The sequence below is a fragment of the Podarcis melisellensis genome (genome assembly GCF_964234715.1).
Source record: "Podarcis melisellensis genome assembly, chromosome: 10".
NCBI lineage: Eukaryota > Metazoa > Chordata > Lepidosauria > Squamata > Lacertidae > Podarcis > Podarcis melisellensis.
In genome coordinates this window covers 33150856-33167558 of record NC_138542.1, presented here as the reverse complement: position 1 = coordinate 33167558, position 16703 = coordinate 33150856, and the positions used below count along the sequence as shown (strand labels likewise).

At 40.1% G+C, this 16703-nt stretch overlaps 1 protein-coding gene across 1 annotated transcript in view; it reads right to left on the bottom strand.

Annotated features, from left to right (window-relative positions):
- The window catches only part of TRHDE (thyrotropin releasing hormone degrading enzyme), a 194930-nt gene that overhangs the window by 52075 nt on the left and 126152 nt on the right, over positions 1-16703 (bottom strand). The window lies entirely within an intron of this gene.

Here is a 16703-nt window from a genome sequence, read left to right as displayed (position 1 = left end):
CTCGCCAATCCCCTCAGCCATCCCCTCCATATTAACTCCCTAGAGAAGTGGTGGCCAAACTTGGCCCTCCCGCTGTTTTGGGACTACAATTCCCATCATCCCTGACCACTGGTCCTGTTACCTAGGGGTGTTGGGAGTTATAGTCCAAAAACAGCCGGAGGGCCAGGTTTGGCCACCACTGCCCTAAAGCTTCCCCTTACCACTGCATAAAACTACTAAGCACCCTTTTCACCTTCTGCACAGAAGCCACTATAATCTCTTCCACCCTCTTTCCCCTGCCTCCTCTTTCTTCCTTTTTTCAATTTTCCTTTGCATGCAGGCAACCTCCCCCCCCCCCCCGCCATTAGTTTGTTCAGTTAGGAAAGGTTAAGTTAGTGGATGCTGTACACATATGGGTGTTTGCTTGTCAATCAGATACTACGTATATTGAATCTGGAACTTCATGTTGAAGACAACACATGGTATTAGGCGTGAAATACAGTATGTGAACAAAGGCAAGGATAAACAACTTTCAAAACTATAATTTGATGAACGAACTTTTTGCCCTCAAATTAATTCTCAAACTTTTAAATTTTCAGACTTTTTAAAATGAAAAATAAATAAATTACAGCTTCTGCAGCAGTTTCCAACTCTGGGAAACTTTCCAAAGATAGGTGCTACTTATTATTTCAGCAGACTGTTTTGTGGTTTGTGTCAAGAAACCACAGAATCTGGTTGATAGCTAAATCTGTTATTAAACATTTTTAAAGGGAACAGTCTATTCGAGACATAAATATATAATGCTATCAAACTAAGTGCACAAATTTTAGTTTGAAACTTCTCTTAAAGAAGTGGGTTTCATCTCACAGAACAGAAGCTTCTTATGTGCAAGGGTTCTACTAAATGCTAAGGCAATTGTTATATCAGCAGGTGTCTTTCAATGAATGTAATTAAGGTTTCTGACAATGTAAGTTTAATATTGATTTCTTTTGTCCTTTTCATTCCTAAGTTTTATCTCCCTACCTATACCATACTAGGGCTAGGATTACATTTTATAGATCCAGCTTCATTTTGTTCAGTGTTCTGGAGTTCCATAAAGCATATTAAATTGGATATAGAGCAAGAGATTTTCTACTTGATCTAAGCATAAAATGTGAATACATTAAAATGCATTTTATTTACCAGGTAAAAAGCAGGATTTCCATACATGTGAATGTTCACCACCTTCACTTAAGAAAAGCAGTAGAAGGCAAGCCCTAATTTCAAGCAAAATCATTAAAAATTGTGCTGACTGTGTTTTCTGCATGGTATGTGCGTGAACTAGGTATTTCAATGGTAATTAGTGTTTGGGGAGCAAACATCCTGATGCACAAATTGCAAGCACTCATGACAGATTTAGCTTTATTTCTGTGAACTTGCTGTACAAGAAGCAGAAACTCCCATATAATCACAGCTTAGAAAAGTTAAATGAGAACACTGACTCACTTTAACCACAATGCATAGTTTTTTAAATGTCATGAAAATAAGCCTTAGAAAAGATAGCAGAATATATGCTCCTCAAACATACTGTGCTGATATCTAAAAATAAACAACTCAATGGTTTCTCCAGGTGAACTGGTTATTTTTATAATAAAAACACCCACAGTAAACATATAAACAAGATAGGTTCTCTAAGTCAGCCCCACTTATAAGAGGGTACAACTGGTTTTGTTTCCACATTAGTTGCTATAACCAGTAGATGCATATGTTGGAAGGGTTTTCAGTAATTGCCTTTCTCAACTGCACATTCTAAGCTTCACATGGAAAATTCTATGCTCAGAAGATCACTGCTAGTGATGATATATTGTGACCCAGTTCCACCATATGCAATTAGGGGATAACTTAAAAATGTATCCATGCTAATGCTAAATGTTACATTAGAATCAGCCCTCGGTGTCAAAGGAAGAAAGACCAAGATCTTGAAATGTATGAGGAACTTTTCAAATCCCAACAGACCACAATAGCTGTCAGGAATTTATGAAGTTCAGTCTTAAAGCTAATTTGACTGCTATGCTGCCATGACTGATAGAAGAAGAGTATTTCATTATGTCATTGATGTTCTCCTGATGTTGGCATGATCTTGAGCTGTATATTGGCCATGTTTTACTGTAAACAACAGGTGTGAAGCACCTCCAACATTTACGCCAACAAGTTAATGCATGTTTCTTAACGGTCTACATTAGCCACTACATTAGCTGCTACCGTTTGTTTTAATTCTTCCTACAGAACATTCGTAGGAAGAGGAAAATGTTTTTTTTTCTTTGGTATTTGTTTTATATACCATGGAAGCTTGAATTTTCCTTTTAATTTTCAAATACGCCATTTTAGTAAAAAAATAATAATATGTAGAGCTTATATAAAGAGAAAATAATGACACTTGAAATGAACTGCAAGCTACAAACTCATGAAACACAGCACTATTCATTATATTTTGGGTTTTTTTGGTTTTGTTTTTGCACTATTCAGCTGCTCTAGGGCTAGATTGATTTTGTTCCACACTCTGCCTTTAACAATCAAGTGGCTTGTAAAATTAGCAACTGTAGCATTGGGCCTCTTGCAATGCCAGGTTCTGCTGGGCAATCCACAGGGAGATTATAATGAACACAGTACAAATTCCTACTCCCAAAAATTCCAGCTCAAGTACCTTGCTGTGAGAAACAGCAAGGAAATATAATGGAATCCCCCAAATCCCATCTTTGTGGAAAGACTACGAGCCAACACAGACCAACATTTTAGCACACGCTCTACCACAATCTTTTTCATATTCTAGGTCTTACACATGTTTTCACATTACATTTAACAGTTCTTCCAGGAAGACCATTAATACCACAAAACATTCAAAAGTAGGTCTCAATCCATCTTATATAAAAATGAAGAATATGCAGAAAGGCTGCCTTTACTACACAATGCCATAATTAAAATTATTAACTATACAACTAAAGATTTAGAAAGGTTATCTCTTTCTACTCCCCACAGAGAGAGCTGCTGTGAATTGAGGATAGGTTCTCCAAAATGGATAATCACTGAGAGAATTCGTTTTAAAATTGTAAATAAATAAACCAACGGACAGGTAAATTCCTTTTCAGTTGTTAAAATCCAGGACACCCATGCATCTAGAAAGCTCTTATTTTTGCATGCCCAATATATTTATCTAGGGGTTTTTTTACCTTTATTAATGAACTCCTGGGGGAGGGCAGGAAGTAGAATTCCTCATGACAATTTCATTTTCTGAGCTTCCCAAACTCTGCTGTTGATAAAGTGACTAAGTTAGAGATCAATTTGTTGCCCATGTACTTACGGAAGGTCTTTACAATGGAAGAGGAGTGGAGGTGAATTTTGCAAATTTGCAGCCTCTTGCACACGCAAACACCCATCCTGCTCTGGAGAGTATCCTAACTCTCCAGAACCAATTTTTGTGGGGTGCTGCTGCAAGTAAGTGGAAGAATTGGCCATCCACTAGATCAAAAAAGGCTTCACATAGGCACAAGGCAACCTCCAGATTCCATCCTAAAGAGAGAATTTTATCTTCTTACACCTGCCAGAACAAAATGTTCAAGGTTTCCTTAGAAAACGACTTCCTCAGTGATTACCTATTTTAGGGAATCTGTCCTCAATTTAAAGACAGCTCTTACCTGGCCTGCATACAGACATATTTGGGATTGCTAAACCTCCTCCTTTAGCTCAATTGTAATGGCTTTTATTCACCCAAAATGAAGCCATTAAGTAATTTTTCCATGCTTTCAGTTTTTTGCTCGAAGACTTATAATGACATTACTTGAAATAAAATATTGATTCTAAGTAGAATACTTATTTTAGTGGTTGTAATCCTGCCAAAGAAGCATAATTTCAGCTTTCCCCACACTTAATATCTTCCTTAATGGTTAAAAAACACAAACCAACTATTATTTCTCTCCTCAATCTGACACAGATTCAAAACAATTATAATTACCATGTATTTCCAAAACATGATTTGAGTCAATTGAGTACATTTCGGAGTTAACCATATCAGGATGGTTCTAAGCAGCTTGAGTTTTTACCATCATTAATTTTAAACTAATTTCCAAATGCAATATAGTTCCATACTCTTGAAATTCATGTTGAATCTCTCCAGAATAGTTCTTCTGGCCATCTTTAAGTAATGCAGATTTGACACATTGCTTAATTGTATTATGATGGGGTCAGCTAAACATCTAACAGGGGAACACCTATCACTTTTCACTTGTTAATTTAACAACTGTCCCATTCAAAGAGGCAACTGCTCCCAATTGTGATATAATCCCTCAATTACTTTAATGAATGTCCCAAGCCCACCCTTGTAACCTCAGCTCTTAATAACAGACAGGGTTACATTTACGAAACATTGAACAGCTGCCTAATGTTATCAGAGACCTGTCCATTAGGTAAGAATCCAAACTGGACATTGCTAATATTTATCTACATATCTTCTCCATTTACACATAAAAGGAAGAAAAGGATATGTTTAATATTTTATATGAAAATGGATACACTATCCCCCCCCCACTATATTAATTCCTGGGACTCTGCTGCTTCAAGTGCCAATATGATTCACTTCTGATACCACAGTCAATCTGGGAGAAATGTTATTGGTGTGGGGAGAGGGTTCTCCCTATCCATATATTCTCCCTATCCATATATACTCAGTTCTCCCTATCCATATATTCATGTAAAAATTAAGTCCTCCTCACTTTATACTTGAATGGGGCAGAAATATGGAGAGCAAATGTTGGTGTCCCCATCACATCTAGTTTAGCCCTAAAGCCTCATTTTTGGTGAATCTTTTGTGGTGCTAATATTCCAGGAATGTTGTTTTAAAATTGTCAGTATATTAATATCTACTATAATGGGATAGTAGGTTGCAGTAAATGGAAATGGAAAGTAGAAATAGCAATAAATGGAAAGAACTACTACTTTTATCTCCTCAAAGGACTTTCCTGCCACTTACTTATTACTCTTTCCAAGATTTAATTGTGCCTCACAACTTATCCCCACCTATCCTGCCTTCTCAATGTCAAGACTTGATTCCTCAAAGGCCGATCTGAGATGACAGGCCACATAATTCTAAGTGAATGAGTAGCAAAACAAAGTAACTTGTTGTGAGGTGGCTTGACAACTCAGTTCAGGGAGTACGTTTGTGTCTGAATGCAGAAGGCTGATGCAAAAATAAAATTGGCAAACTACTAGGAGAATAATAAGTCAAGCAGAGAGCACATTATTTTAACTTATCTTTTGAGGCACGCATGCACACACTAATGTCTTCATCCACCTGCCAGGCCAGCTGTCAATCGTATCCTATCCCCTCAAGAGACCATTCTGGAAAACCCAGCTTTCTACAACATAAGGATACCTCAAATGTAGCCATAATTTTCATAAATGGGCCCTATTTCATGCAGAAGACCCTATGTTGTGACCCAATTCACCAGAGGCGAATTTAAGCTATTTAAGCTGATTACAATTAAAGACACTTTAGAAAGCTGAAGCAGGGGAAGGAAACGTTAGCTTAGCTGAATATATAAATAAACTGGAGGGATGGATCTTGTTCTTCATAGTTTAACTTCATCATGGTTTTGTTATTATAACATAATTGTATCTTGTCCTTTCTCCAAGGAGAGCAATATTGCTTGTATTAAGAGATTCCAGGGGGGAATGTTAGATGAAGACACGGTGAACCTAGGTTTCCTAAACTGAAACTGAACAGCTAGCCACTGCAACCTCTGGCTCTGTTTAAATTCAAAGCATCTGAGTTCAGAAAGCAAAGAGACGTGTGACTATATTCTCCACAGATTCAGTTGCATTTCTGGACATCATTCTCTCTTCCTCAAAGAACAGCCCTTTGAACCAGATGGCAAACCACAATCCAAAAATGGTTTGCTTTGTAGTATGCTGAAAGCAAAAACAGAAAGCCATGCACAGTTGACCTTCTGTAGGCAAACTAAAAGCGGCAACATTCAGTTGTGTATTTATATTTCTTAACATCATTAGTCAATTTATAAAAGCACCTCACAGTGACCTACAAGTAATAGTAAGACACTCAATAAAGAATACAATATATGTAAAAGATATAATTGAAAATAATCACAATGAGTAATAGTAAAGCCACAATCCCTCCATCTTCCAACAACACATGAAAAAAGAAAACATCACCAAGTGTTGCAAATGAAAAGGGGAATTAACAGTCAAATGCCTGGGAGGAAAGACTTTGCCTAGCACTGAGCATTCCATAGACTAAGTGCTGGGATGGAAAGGGATGTTTCCTTGTTACCAAACTTCAAACAACCGTAGGAGAAACTGTGTGGCTTTGAAAAGGTAAGTGGTAGGTGTGAAGGCTCCAGTCTGGATTGCGAACCTGATGGGGCAGAAGAGAGTTTAACCTGGTTGCCTGCGTCAGTGGTTTTAATAAGGATTAGAACACCATCCCTACAATATGCACTGAAAGGAAGGCTCTAACTCAAGCCAATAGAACCTTTCTTTTCAGTAAGATAGATAGCAGCTGTAGGGCCCCTATACTAGATAGGGACAAGTAGTAGAGAGAATTTTTTTTAAAAATATAAAGCCTACCTACCCCACCAGGGTCCGGATCTGAGTTTAGCTCACTGCAACTGCCAATTACGCTTTAAAAAAAAAAAAACCTCTACAAATACAATTCAGGGAATTGCTAATTGCATGAATTGTGTGACATTTAGTTTGACTCCCGCACTGTGGCCATAACAGACACACCTGCAAACCAGCCACCCACAAGAGAAACAAAGAATGCGTATTTGATGGTTTCTCCTCACACATAGCATTATTTCTCTTAAAGAATTGCCAAAAGTATGAATTTGACGACTTCTTTTTATAGAAGTACAATATACCTAGACTATAGATGAAATAATTAGGATTATGTTGGCATAAGAAGTATTCAATAATATTTTAATCTAATGGGATTTTGCATGTTACTCTTTTGTTTTTATGACACATGCAAGGCATTTTTATCTAATAGGGTAAGAGAAAAATACGATAATCGCTGTCTTTTCCTATAACCACTTTACTATGTTTTATTGTAGCAGTTCTTATTAATGTGCCACGTTTATAAAATAGGGAGCCTACAACAAAACAAAGATAATACAAATTTTCCAACACATTAACCTATTGGGATTGGCATTTAAAAATGGCTGCATTGAACTAAAGACTAACAACATCATTTGAAGATCACAAAATGTCTGCATTGTGCCTCTATCTTTCACATATCCCTAGACATAAAAAATAAAACTGCAAAAGCTTGTCAAATTATAGTTGGTCTCTGAAGAAAATTAAAATGCTTAAATTATCTGGAAAGTATGTTACCTGAATACTGAGGCAGATGGCTTGAATATTTGAAGAGAAAACAGAATAAAATCTCCTAAAGGTTTTTGACAGATGTTTGTAGCAACAGTGCTTCTGAATAAGTTTACAAGTCCTTTTTTAAGTGTGAGCTTGTGCTTGGGAAAAACCTGTCCACTCATACTGAAGAAGGCCTTTATCCCTTTGCTATGTTCACTCTCAATTCTACCTGACTCTTCGTTGAAACAAGATGATAAAAGGTAAAGGTAAAGGGACCCCTAACCATTAGGTCCAGTTGTGACCGACTCTGGGGTTGTGGCACTCATCTTGCTTTATTAGCCGAGGGAGCCGGCGTACAGCTTCTGAGTCATGTGGCCAGCATGACTAAGCCACTTCTGGCGAAACAGAGCAGCGCACAGAAATGCCGTTTACCTTCCTGCCAGAGTGGTACCTATTTATCTACTTGCACTTCGTGCTTTTGAACTGCTAGGTTGGCAGGAGCAGGGACCCAGCAATGGGAGCTCACCCCGTCGCAGGGATTTGAACCGCCGACTTTCTGATCGGCAAGTCCTGGGCTCTGTGGTTTAACCCACAGCACTACCCGTGTCCCTTTTTAAACAAGATGATAGATCATATCAAAATTAGGTTTCAAGTGAATTCATATATTTTAAAGCACAAGGAAAATATCAGAATTATGTAAATTATAAAAATGATTCAACTTCCTATTTCCCCCCTCTGCACAGATCAACTTGGATCAGTGAATTCACTCCATATTCAAAATGCTTCCAGATGTTACTCCAAACAAGGACAGTAGCTGTTAATCCAACCCAGCCAGGCCCAAAGTACTAGTGGAATTTAAAAATCCCAGGTCAACCAGGATTAACGAAAACACATATGACAGCCGTGGTGGAAGTATTTGGCTCTATCTAACATTTGTCTACAGGGAAGCTTATTGTCGGTCAGAGAGACTTTTCATAAGGCAAATAAATTGCATGGATTATGCCCTGGCTGATAAAATATTTGACATACAGAGAAAGGCCTCCTTAGGTGATAAAAATGATGGGAAATATCTTGCTAACAAAAAGGCAGGCCTTTTTTGGTGACTCATCACCTGATGAGTCAATACTATTGGCTGTGTTTACCAGTGACTAATTTTTAAGGATACTGAAGATGTTCCCCCTTTATGCAAATAACAGGGATACTGAAAGAATTATATGTCTACCTCTTAGAAACAGTTATGTCTCGCCTGGTAATTCAGAATGGGTCAGGATGATTTTACTCTTAAGTACGTTTGTCAGAGGTCATACAAGAGAGCTTGGAGGAAAACTGAAAAGCGGGGGCCAGGGTCCCATTTTTCCCTGAGGCTCCCCCCCCCCAATGTTAATGGGGGAGAATTTGAACTGAAGAAAACAAACTCCAAAGAAAAATTTTGTCTGTTTGGATGAGTAAAATGATTTTAACAGTTTTTATTTAAGAATATACAGAATTAGAGAATGATAATTCTTGCACATACAGCATTAGAGAATGATGATTCTTGCATATGCAGTTGTTGTTGTTTAGTCATTTAGTCGTGTCCGACTCTTTGTGACCCCATGGACCAGAGCACGTCAGGCACTCCTGTCTTCCACTGCCTCCCGCAGTTTGGTCAGACTCATGTTTGTAGCTTCGAGCATATGCAGTACAACACTCAAAACTGCACCTAGAAGGTGGTGCCATCTTTAGGAGAAGAGCATAAAGGATCTTTGTTGTTTGCTGCTTGCCTTTTTCTGAGGACCCTCAGGGTAGTTTGGAGATACTACCTATGTTGCTTCTGCGGTCTTTGACCTGGCAGATCCATTATGGTTAACCTTTTTACCTCTATCCTCAAATGACTTATGATAAGAGCACTCTGCTACAGACTAAGAAACAAGCAGCTTATTGTCCTGCCTTGTAGGAGGATAAAAAGGTCAGAAGGACATAGGGCAGAAACTACAGCAGACTAGTTGCATGTAAAATCAGAAAGTATGGTTGAAAACTGAGCTCTAGCCAAGACCCACAGAAGGAAGTAGAATACAAGTTGGTATATTTGCAATTCTGCTTGTACAAAACTATTTTTAAATGTCATAAATATGCCACATGGCACAATTTTGTATTATAACTAAGTTATACATGATGCAACTTTTATGTTGTTCAAGGGGGAGTAAGATTTGGGTTTGATAAGAAACTACTTAGCAATTATATCTCTCCCCAACCCACCCCAATAACTGTTAGGAGAAACCTTTTCTTTCCCCCTATGGTTCACAGGTTTCAGAAAATTTCACATCTCTAAGATCTAAGTTTCCACTCAGACCCAAATGTGCAGGTGTCTAGGGCAAGCTCCCTCAACCTCAGCCCTCCAGATGTTTTGAGACTACAATTCCCATCACCTCTGACCACTGGTCCTGCTAGCTAGGGATCATGGGAGTTGTAGACCAAAAACATTTGGAGGGCAGAGGTTGAGGAAGCCTGGTCTTGGGGATGGAACTGGCAGGGCATTCATGTTAATAATGGGTCCAGAATGAATGCACAAGGGATGAGCACTCTAACCCTCTTCCCAACATGAATGCATTCCCACTCCATTCCCAAGGCACATGACATTTCATGTGTCTGAAGAGGAAACCTATGTAAGTACAGGTATATGCACTTACCGGTAACTCCTCTTAACGATTGGGAGCTCTCACTACTCTTAGGGTCTTATTTCACAACTGAACTGAATGTGCTAAGGTTTTGGGACTGGGACTGGGATGGGTATTCATGTTAGGGGCATTATCAGTGCACCAGCCCTGCTTGCTTCTGCAGGCAAAAGTCTGAAAGGGGCTGCAGTAGGCATATTGTTAAGCTAGATGCTTCAGATATCCTGAGAACAACTTATTTGTTGTTGTTCATCATATTAGGGTTTTCTTTCTGGCTGCATCTATTAGCCTTGGGAGTATAAAAAATAAACATAACCCTAGCAACAAATAATATTCACTACCACCACTAATATTTTGCAACAGAATCTTTAAAAAGACCAGGCTATAACACGAGAATTGTGGTCTTCTGGATCAACTTGGTACAGTGGTACCTCGGGTTAAGAACTTAATTTGTTCTGGAGGTCCGTTCTTAACGGGAAACTGTTCTTAGCCTGAGGTGCTACTTTAGCTAATGGGACCTCCCGCTGCTGCCACTGCACAATTTCTGTTCTCATCCTGAGGTAAAGTTCTTAACCCGAGGTACTATTTCTGCGTTAGCGGAGTCTGTAACCTGAAGCATCTGTAACCCGAGGTACCACTGTATTCTGAATCCACTGTGAGAAGAAAGAATTTATTTGGCTGATAGGCACAATGATAAGAAACGTTAGGGGAAATGGAAGAAGACGACCCACATGAACCTATGACATTGCTTAAAGTTCCCAGATAAGGATAAGGAAAAAAATGAGCCCAAACAAGAAAGCAGCATTACAGCTCAATCAGAGCAGGCAGGTTGAAGGGCATTTAAGTATTATAAGGAGAGGGCAGGTCAAACTTAGAATAAAAATATTATAAAACCAGGACTGGCTGAGCAGAGGCTTGCTTCTCTTGCAGTTGTTCACTGCACCATAAAATGCCTTATGACATACCGTAAGAACACTAGGTTTATTCCATCCCTTTATTTTTAAAAAATGTTTCAAATTCAACAGTGAGTGCAATTAGAAGCAATAAAAAAAAACTTTGCTACCAGAAAGGCATATGTGCAATTAAATTATTATCCTCAAACAAGCAGCTTTAAGTACTAAAGCAAGAGAAATGATACTAGTATCTTATAATTCTTTCTTGAGACAGCACTGATACATAAATTTGTAGAATTATAATTTGGATAATTCTTTCCCTCCTTGCAATTTACAGTTGATAGTACACTGTCAATTATTATTATTATTATTATTATTATTATTATTATTATTATTACTATCATTTTTTTAAAAAAAAAACCACTTAAATGTGCCCAACTTAAAAATCAGTGTTAAGCTAGGGTGGCTATTTGTCCTACTTTTTTCATTAAAGTTTTTCTCTGCTTGAAGAGCAGTCTGGTCCAAGTCTGGTTTAAAGATAAAGAACCACTGGGGGAGAGAGCAAGGTGTTTGAATTTGTCCATCAACAGGCAGCACCTGGAGAGCATGCTGAGCAGGCATGCAGGAAGTTTTCGCCCCTACCGTGAGATGTACTGTATTTCTATTTATAATACAGTAATTCTTTCTGATTTTTTTATCTATACCCATGAATTAGCACATGCATATTTTATGGAAACCTGTGTCCTCTTTTTGTTGACGTGCTACCTTTTGGTGAGGTAAAGTTATGTGGCCACCCTATATTACGCTTTTCTTAAATCTGAAACACATTGCCTTCAAAAAGGTTAAATGTTGTCAATAAATGCAATTCTTTCAGAAAGATGTCTTAAGTTTACCCCAAGTGTTTCTCACAGGCACAGTGGGAGGACTAAATTGGTACCTCATCCCACTCTGTCCTACTCCTCCGCCGTTGTTTCTCTCTCTGCAGCTCTCTGTCACCCCATCCACAAATATGTCTGACATAGTCTATGTGCTCCCATATCCCACTTTCATGAACCAGTTTGAATTGTTTCAGCCTTTGGGGGCATGGCTCCCTCTGGCCTTATTCTGCATTCACCACCCCAGCTTTCCAAAAATTCCTCTTGTTGCTGTTTCCTTTCAATTACACAAGGCAAACAACAACAACAATGTCACACACAAAACAAACAAATCCAGCACCTGAAAATGGCTATGGCTCAACTTACTCTTTAAAACAGGAACTTTCCTTCCTAGTGCAATTTCTGGTTTTCCTCCCTCCCCTCTGCCCTCAGATGAATTAAAGAGCTAGATACGGCTTGGATAATGGTAGCACCAGATTTGAAGAGGATTGGGGATGGGCAGTATAAGATTAAAATCTTCCTCTGCATATGGTGTAGTAGGGCAGAGACAATAACCTGTCCTCCTACCAGGTGAGTCACTGCTGCTTACCACAAGGCAAGAGGGATGGGGTGAAGTGCCGGCAACTTCAGCGAGGAGGAAATCCACCAGAAGGGACATCAAATTAGCTGAGTTGGTGTGTTCCTTCAACACTACCACACCCTCTGGTGAAGCAGCAGCGACTCACCAGCTGGTCTCAGGTAAGCACCTCGGTCCCACCATACCATCTGTTACTTGTCTTCCTCCTAAAATGTCCTAGTGCGTTCTTTGCTTACAAAGGTGGATTTAGGGGAGCATGACTGGTTCGCCTGCACTGGGCGCTGAGCTGAGAGGGCACCAGAACAATGATGTCAAATGGAAGGCAAGAGCGGGTGTTCCCAACGTCGGGTGCCGCTGAAATTTGAAAGCCCAAGATCCGCCACTGTTGCTTATAACAGATCTCTAGAACCTATGGGCTGCCAAGCTGAATGAAGCCCATCTGCCCTTGCATTGTGGTGCTCTGCCCCCTTTTCACAGTCCCATGCTGATTGCAAAGAAGGGGCGCTTACTGGGCCCTGTGGCCATAGGATGTAGATGGTTATTTGCAGGTTGTCTCGAGTTGTGGAGGCCTATCAAATAAAGGCATGCTGGTGGTCCATTCTGAGGCCTGGCAGAGGTAATAAGTGAGGGAAATGTCTCTCTGTGTGTTTACTAATGAACATTATGGATTAGCAACCCTTCATTATGTCTATCTACATTAACAGTTAAGTAATCAGTGAACACTGAAAACAGCAGTGCACTAAGATCTGAACCAGGGCCCCAAACTGAGAAAAACACAGAATGTATCATTTATGAAGTCATGCACATAGTGATTTAAATAAAATGTTTGCAATTGTGAAGCTCTGAATTTGACAGACCTGAAGGAGGTAGCTGTGTCTTCCCCTCAGAAACCAGTTTGTTAATATGGGTATATGCGAAGACCCCTTTTTTCTATTAGTACTAAAGCTCCCTATTAGCTAGCTTTGAATGTCACAAAGGCAATGAGAGTGTGGTCACAAAGCAATCTGCATCTGAAATCTGAAACAAAATGTTTAAGGGATGGCACAGCCACTACTGAACATGGTTTGATGGTGCCTATAAAGTTTCAAGGTACCTCTAGTAGATGGTTACATTTGCTTTAAGGAAAATATTATTTGATGGATTATGTCAATGAAAAACAAAGCATTCCTGAGAATTCCTATATAGTAACTTTCTAACTCTCACTCTCTCTCTTTCTCTTTTGAAACTTAGCAACAATATTGATTGACATTTTACAAACTCATATAATGGCATTCTACCAGAGAATGGAATGGAGTATTTTCCAGAGGCATTGTAATAGTACTTGTTAATTGTGCCAGTATTGACTGAGCTGGTTCAGGCACACACCAGCAACGTCAGGGTCACTCTCAATGAGAAACATTTGTTCTACTGTACAGTGGACCCTCGGGTTGCAAACATGATCCGTGCGGGAGGCACGTTCACAACCTGCAGTGTTTGCAACCCGCAGCGCCGCGTCTGAGCACGCGGGTCGCGATTTGGTGTTTCTGCACATGCGCGAGCGCCAAAACCCGGAAGTAACCTATTCCGGTACTTCCAGGTTGGGCGCGGTGCAAAACCCAAAAACGTGCAACCTGAAGTGTCTGTAACCCAAGGTATGACTGTACTTTAAAAAATAAAATCCAGTCATACATTCTCAAACTCTCACTGTAGGGTGAATATCTATTTCAGGATTTGGCCCAGCAATTCAACATCACAGAACACGCAGAGAAAAGCTGTCAGTCAGGATAGATAGGTCAGCTCTGTTCAGGTGGTTCTTTGACAAGTTTCTTTGTAGGACAAGTAGTTGATGTAAGAGACTTTTTAGATATCATGCTAAACTATAGTTTGGTGTTACAGATAGGTAGCCGTGTTGGTCTGCCATAGTCAAAACAAAAAAATTCCTTCCAGTAGCACCTTAAAGACCAACTAAGTTAGTTCTTGGTATGAGCTTTCGTGTGCATGCACACTTCTTCAGATAGTTTGGTGGTACATGAATGAGTCTGGGGCTCATGAATTCTTCCTGCTCCTCTTCTCTTTTGCTGCAGGCATGAGGAGAGTAGAAGCATTTGTTTCCATTTTCAACTAACCACTGTTTGTAATTATCTCTGAACTGGGACAAACTGTGGTTAATCTTAGCAATTGTTTTGGGAAAACAAGCAAACAGCAGATGTTTTCTAAAATTTGTATAGCTATTTATCTCCTCAACATCTGATGGGAGGACATTCCACAAGGTGGGCACCACTACCAAGAAGGTCCTCTGCCTGGTTCTCTGTAACCTCACTTCTCTCAGTGTGGGGGCCACTAGAAGGCCCTTGGAGCTAGATCTCAGTGCCCGGGCTGAATGATGTGGGTGGAGACACTCCTTCAGGTATAGTGGGCCGAGGCCATTTAGGGCTTTAAATGTCAGCACCAACACTTTGAATTCTGCTCAGAAACGTACTAGATCCTGTAGGATCAGTGTTATATGGTTTTGTCAGCCGCTCCCAGTCACCAGTCTAGCTGCCGCATTCTCGATTAGTTGTAGCTTCCAAGTCAACTTCAAAGCTAGCCCCACATAGAGTACTTTGCAGTAGATGAAGCGGGGGATAACCAGTGCATGTACCACTATGGTGAAACAGTGTGTAAGCAGGTAGTGTCTCGGCTAACGTACCAAATGAAGCTGACAGACAGCTACCCTGGACACAGAAATGACCTGAGCCTCCATGGACAGCTGTGAGTACAAAATGACTCCAAGGCTGCATACCTAGTCCTTCAGGGGCATAGTTATCCCATTCAGGACCAGGAATTCCCCCACACACGCCCGCCCTCTATCCCTCAGAAACAGGACTTCTGTCTTCTTGGGAGTCAACCTCAATCCATTAGGACCAGTGGTTCCCAACCTTTTTTTGGTCATACCCCACCTAAGCATCTCTAAAATCCTGATGCCTTCCCCGTGGCTTATAATTCCTATTATTCAAAAAGTGAACTCCTATTCACATGGAGGAAGCCTAAAAGGCCATTAACAGTTAATAACTCATTCTCAAGTTGCTTGCCTTAAAAATCAAATTGCCCCTCTGTATGGCGTATGCCCCACATTGGGAACCACGGCATTAAACGTTAGCCATCCTCCAATCGCCTCCAGAAACTCACACAGGACATTCACTGTCTTCACTAGTTACAATATAAAGGAGAAGTAGAGCTGGGTATCATCTGCATACTAGTGAACACTCAGCCTAAACCCCCTGATATCTCTCCTAGCGGTTTCATATAGATGTTAAAAAGCAAAGGGGAGAGAACAGAGCCCTGTGGCACCCCAGAAGTAAGTGCCCAGGGGTCCAAACACTCACCCCCCGAACACCACTTTATACAAAAACTTATATCTTCAAGTAAGCAGCATGTACAATTCGAGGGTCAAGCAGACTGAGGAGAGACGAAGAATATAGTACACGTTGTATAGTAGCCATGGGACAAAGAATAAATCAGCTGAACTATTAGAAACAAAGATATTATATTCCTTCTCATATAGTGGTAATGTCTCTAAGAAACAGAGCAGAAAAAATGATTTATTAATTTTTCTTACTGAAATAAGATGAAAACTTGCCATGCAGTGCACTCTGCCCAACCACCCAGGACTTTTTTTTAATCAGCCTCAGTTTCAAGACAGATCTTAACAAGCAATTGGATATCTTAATAGATTATCATGCATTATTGAAAATCCAGGCAAGAATCCACAAACAGAAAGAAACAGAGTGTGTGAGAGAGAAATGTACAGGAAATGTACAGAATATTTTCCATTTAGCTATAGACCACCCCCAAAAAACTAAAGTGCCTACCAATGGATAGGAAAAAAAGAAGACTCAAGGAAAATTAAAATATCATGCATGTTTTAAAGACCCAAATAGTGGTTTCCAGGAAGCAAAATAAATAATATTTTGTTATGTGCAACACTGATTTCCTCCAAGTAATCCAGCCTTATTTCTTCCTGTTTGCATTTGGTTGGGGGACTAGTTAATTGCTGCAATGTCCGTGCACATTCCTGCACCAGTAGAGAGTAGGTTCTAGTTTATGACGGAAAAAAGGAGTCAGGTCTGACCTGGGGGTCAGGTTAGACTCTGCTAACCCAGAAATTGCTGTGCTGCCACCCCTCTCCTGTACAGGTGTGTGCAGCACCCAGCCACAGCTCCGCTCCTGCGTCAGTTCTGACCCAGGAGGCAGAAAGAAGCAGGAGCATCGCAGCAGAGTTGCCGCCCCTCTCCTCAGCTGACCCACTGGGTGGGGGTTGGAGGCTTGGAAGGCAATTTTCACCCTACACACTCCCCGCCGCGATTGCTAGAAAGCCTTCCAGGAAGGCACTCTGGCAATCCTCAAAGGGACA